The sequence below is a fragment of the Nematolebias whitei genome, chromosome 7, assembly GCF_014905685.2.
Source record: "Nematolebias whitei isolate Nwh7 chromosome 7, NemWhi1, whole genome shotgun sequence".
NCBI lineage: Eukaryota > Metazoa > Chordata > Actinopteri > Cyprinodontiformes > Rivulidae > Nematolebias > Nematolebias whitei.
The window spans coordinates 26,283,048-26,288,937 of NC_056504.1; the positions used below are offsets into that span (position 1 = coordinate 26,283,048).

Sequence of the window (5,890 nt, forward strand, 5' to 3'; positions counted from 1 at the left end):
AATTACAGTCATCTACAAGCTTTGCAAGTGGGAAAACCTGAAAAATCAACAGTGTATCAAATACTTGTTCTCCCCACTGTATATATATATATATATATATATATATATATATATATATATATATATATATATATATATATATATATATATATATATATATATATATATATATATATATATATATATATATATACACACACATATATGAATAATAGGATCCTCAACAAAAAATAAAACTATGACGTAATAAAAATATTTTCAAAGATGTTTTCGCAACATTAAAATAAATTTAAACCAAGCCAGTAAGTTTTTAATATAAAATATTGAGGTAAATTTATGCAGAGAACTAAAAATGTCAATAATATGAAGGTCAATTAAACCAAATACCCTATCAAAAGAAAAGCACATTTTTTCACAGTTTCAACGTTGATGTTAACTTGGACTTTTGGGGTAATTTACAAATATTGCAAACATGACAATACATGCCATTATATGTAATTAAACTATCCATCCATCCATCCATCCATCCATCCATTTTCTTTACCCGCTTATTCCATTTTGGGTCACAGGGGTCGCCGGTGCCCATGTCCAGCAATCACTGTGCGAGGGGCGGGCTACTCCCTGGACGGGTCGCAAGTCCATCACAGGGCCACATAGAGACAAATGAGACAAACAACCATTCACTCTCTCACTCACACCTAGGGAAAATTTAGAGTTACCTATCAGCCTAACATGCATGTTTTTGGTCTGTGGGAGGACACCGGAGTACCCGGAGAAAACCCACGCATGCACGGAGAGAACATGCAAACTCCACCCAGAAAGGCCCCTGGACCGGGGTTTGAACCAAGGACCTGCTCACTGAGAGGCAACAGCTCTACCAGTTGCGCCACCATGCTGCCCGTAATTAAACTAGCTAAACCTAAAAACAATGAGAAAATTATATAATTGTATTATCTAATATCCTCTCAAACTTCAGTAAGCCCTATAAATGATGTTAAAAAAAAAGGTAAGAAATCCCACCACAAGAAATGTGCGTGCATTGCTCCATATTTACAGTATATAATCAACAATTCAAATTCACAGTTTCCTGCCATCATTGAAAAAAGTCTGTTATTGTGAAAACTTCATTGTTTTCACAGGAGCATATACAGATACAAAAATACTGCCATGCAGTCCAAAAAAATAAAAAAAAGACAAAATAAAAAAAATAGACCAAACATCTGCTAAATTATTTAAAATATTATATAATTAATTCATTCATAAAATCAAGAAAATATGTAAAAAAATGTTTTAAAAGGCTGTTTGTTCAGATCTTACCAATACAGTAAAAAAGAATAAACAACACAAGTCTGATAGACATTTCCAGCTACTTTCATCATTTCTATAACTGAGCACAGAACGCTGACTTCATCTTATTTGAAGTCGGCCACATTAAAAATAAAAAACAAAAAGAACAGCCTACATCTCCAAACTTCAGCATTTGGAACTGTAATGTTAAGAGAAGTGTAGGAAGCAGTGAAGCATGAAACTAAATCCTCTGAAGTGAAAAGCTACTTTTATTATAAAAGAAGGAGACTCACCATGAGGTTCTGGTCCTGGAGAAGCTCTTGTCAACTCTGGAAAGAAGCAAGAGTGAGAACAGATGAATGTTGAGCCAATACCATATCATAATATAATACCAATAATACGAAGAAAAAATAAAAACTCAGACTTGAAAGGAAAAAGACGATCATAGCGTAACGGAAGTATAAACCTGGAAATTAAATACGAGAGCTTTTAAAATGATCTAGTCAAATTTAAAATGCTAAAAATGTAAGTTGCTTTAAAAGAGTTTTGGATTTTTGTGAGATCTAGCAGCTTGTTCATAATGTTTTACTGAATTGCTCTTGTCCCCCAAAATACGGAAAGCACTACATCCATGTTTGGTTTGTCAAACTTTAGCACATCAGTCAAATTTTATTTTATTTTATTTTATGTGTACAGTATTGCATTGCCCAAGTTGATTACCTGTGGTGGCCATATTGAATGGGATTAACTTGATAAGGTTGTAGATGTAGAATAGAGTAGAATAGAAACAGTCTTTGTTGTCCCACAGATGGAACATTCAAGTGTAACAGCAGCAACATCAGCAATAGATAAAAAGATAAAAAGATTCACACAAAAGTTCTTAAATGTTAAAAACAATATACAAAAAAAAACAAGTTAAACAATATCAATAATATTGTTCAATATGTGTTGGAACATTGATAAGGACAGACTATTGACAGTACAGTATTATAGGCATGGCAATCCAGTGATTACTACCTGAGTTTTATTCAGTATGATCAGTGGTTCATGAGATATTTTGCTAACAATGCAGACAAATGAAGACGTAGAAAGCCAAACAAAAGTTTGCCATCAGTGACGACAAAAAACAAGATGAAAAGATTCACCTCCACTTTTTTAAAATGTAGCTATCACATTGATTAAAACATTTTAACACTTGTTGTCCACACAACTCTACACCAATAAATAAATAAAAATCAACATTTTGTAGTATTTTGCCTGTACATTATACACCAAGTGTTGCACACTTCTTGTCATGGTAAAGCAGAAAGAAAAAGAAACTAAATTTCTTCCACTCATCTCTATCCTGTCCAATTTATTTATTCCTCTGCCTGGCAGCCAGGAGCCAAACAGAGCCAGAATGGTTTCAGACACAGGAAGTGGAGGCTGGCAGATGCAAGCCGGCAGACTGGCGGAGTGTAGATTTATTTAAATGGAAAGCAACCAAATGAATCCATTTTCATCCAAATCAGAGCAAAATAGAATTGAGATATTAAAGAAGTAGATCCAGTTAGTATGCGTAAGAATACATTTAAATATTTTTTTATTGTCATTCGCATCACATGTCACATGAGGTGGACCAAAATTGTGTACACAGGGTCCCGGTTACAGCCAACAATAGCAAAAATACAAAGTATAAAAAGAAACAGTAAATAAGGATCTGAGATATAAACTAAGATATGTGCTAAATGTCCAACGGTACGCTAAAAGATCTAAGATATACTGTATGTCAGTCACTAATAGTGCAAAACAATACACTGAACAGCAGCAGCATGATTCTCATCCGTTCTGTTCAGCTATAATTTACACGCTTAATGCGAGAGGAGCCGACCCCGATTAATTCAAAGCATGCAACAAAAATACATAAACAAGGTGCCAAAAGTGACAGAAATAAATCTACAGCAGCATGGTCCTATTGGCAGACTGGTTCTGATGACAGTGAGGTTATCTTAGCAACATGGTCCAGTTAGCAGCATGATACTGTTAGCTGTGTGGCATGTGTGAGGGGTATAAAAATATAGATTAATCACAAAAACTGTCACTCCTACATGGATGGAGGGAACAATGGAGAGAAGATAAACAGCAAATGAGATAAATAAATGAAATGAGAGATTCAACACAGCCACAAAGAACAAAAGGTTGGGACTGATTTTGATAATCTGTGCTCCACAGTTACTCAACAAGTCCAAACTTTTTAGGGAGGGTAGGTGTTTACTTTCTATTTTTTTTCTCCTCTGCATACAAATGTCTTTCTCCTGCAGCATCAATCTTTATAACCGCACTAAAACCAAAACTAACTGTAGACAATAAATCCACTAATAATCACTGCCTGTTCCCTCCTCCCTGGGGGTAACCCATTCAAATAATTACAATGCTAATTCAGCACACACACACACACACACGCACACACACACATACACACACAAGCACCAACTACCGGTACTTATCGACAAAGCAGCAAGATGAAAATACCATCAGGGTAATTAGAGCAATTTATCTGACAATCTAGTTTAAATGGATAAAAAGGAAGAACGTAAGTGATGTTTGCAAACGGAGCATGCAGTATAAAAGAGTTTTTACTATTTAAATATGCTTATGTATATATATATATATATATATATATTTTTTTTTTATTATTTTGATCATTTTAATAATCTGTATTCTTTTTAATAATGTTTAATTCCTTTATACTCAACTTCCAGTGAGACAGATTTCTTATGATCTTTTAAACTAGTCTTAACAGTTCAGACCTGGCTTTCTAAAGGTGTGTCAGTTTTTAACTTTGTCTGCTTTTCAGTCAGTTTCAGTCCAATACTTGATCGTTTTTGTTTTTTAAGCCTTTTACCTTTGACCGCTGCACCATTCAGGCATGAAAGAGATCTGGAACTCTAAAAAACCCCACCAGCTCATAAAAGAAATTAGCATAAATAAATAAAAATATATTTGAACGTTGAAGTACTTGTTTGTCACTTTGACACAGTTTGTTTCCATTTCTTTTGTTGAAGCTGTGGCCTAGTATTCTTTGAAGGAATGCATGTCGCTTGCTAGCATTCACGTCAGAGTTTTATATCCACATCATCTTGTAGTTACAGTAATTTGGTGAAACCATGAAAAATTCCTTGTGCACAATCTCATGCAATATTGTGGTGTCTTTCATGAGGTGTTTCACCAAGGTGTAGGTTTATATCCGTAGAATTTACTGAAATAACAATTTCTGTGGGGGTTAATAAGTCCATAACTGTGTCGGCCTTTTAAATTTGGGATAACACACAAAGTTAATCAGCTGTAAATGTCCAACCAATAATTGAATTTTAAGTTTCATTGAAATCTGTTCAGTGATTCATTAAATATTTTGACAGCAGTAAAATAGGATTGACTCAAATAGTTTAATGTTTTCAGCAAAAATGTTTTGTGATGTATATATGTTAGGGATAGTTCTCAGCTACTCCCACAACAAATTTGAGCTCAATGGCTATAAAAATTATTTAGATGTAGACATTTCTGGTGTTTAAGAGTCAGTCAGCTGTGGCATCCATCTTGAGTCAGGTTTGCTCCCAAAGACAATCAGTTGTAGATGTACTTCCAATGACTATGTTCTGAGGTATTTTACATGTTTTAGGTGTTTAAACCTAACAGTAGCAAAAACTTTTTCCCTCCACCTTTGCCTTCAGCTTTCCGATTAAAATAAATTTCCAATTATTTGGCTTTCCCAAATGAGTTGTAAAGGAGGCGCCATGGATGTATCGCCATCTACCTGGCGGAGGTGCTCGAGTGACTGACTGCCGACATCCTGGATCTGACAGGAAATGCAGATCATGACAACCAGAAGAAGACTGTCCTCAATGAAGAGTAGCTCAACAAGCTGCTGGGAGGAGTGGTCATCGCTCAGGGAGGAGTTCTGCCCAACATTCAGGTGGTCCTGCTGCCACGGATCGGCATCTGCAGCCAGTTTCTTCAGATCTGCTGTGAGACATACCTTTACAAGGGATCCTTTCTGCCCAAAGCCATTAGCACCTATAACAACTTTTAATGAAACTAGGATGAGCTATGTTGTGAAATAAAGATTGTGTTCTTTGTTGAATTTAACATCCATCCATCCATCCATTATCTTTACCCGCTTATTCCATTTTGGGTCACGGGGGTCGCTGGTGCCCATGTCCAGCAATCACTGTGCGAGGGGCGGGGTACACCCTGGACAGGTCGCAAGTCCATCACAGGGCCACATAGAGACAAACGAGACAAACAACCATTCACTCTCCCACTCACACCTAGGGACAATTTAGAGTTACCAATCAGCCTAACATGCATGTTTTTGGTCTGTGGGAGGAAACCGGAGTACCCGGAGAAAACCCACGCATGCACGGAGAGAACATGCAAACTCCACCCAGAAGGCCCCTGGACCGGGGTTTGAACCAAGGACCTGCTCGCTGAGAGGCAGCAGCTCTACCAGTTGCGCCACCGTGCTGCCGAATTTAACATTCCTATTCTTATTTTATTTTGAAATTGACCCACTTCCTGTTTTACTTTGAAAAGGCTCCCACAGATTGAAGTCGGTTCCTGTTTA

At 36.4% G+C, this 5,890-nt stretch overlaps 1 long non-coding RNA gene across 1 annotated transcript in view; it reads right to left on the minus strand.

The window, feature by feature from the left end:
• LOC119411770 overlaps positions 1-5,890 on the minus strand; it is a 69,021-nt gene that overhangs the window by 47,675 nt on the left and 15,456 nt on the right. The window contains exon 2 of the long non-coding RNA XR_005186907.1: positions 1,581-1,616. This is a non-coding gene — a long non-coding RNA (uncharacterized LOC119411770). The remainder of the gene's footprint in view (positions 1-1,580; positions 1,617-5,890) is intronic.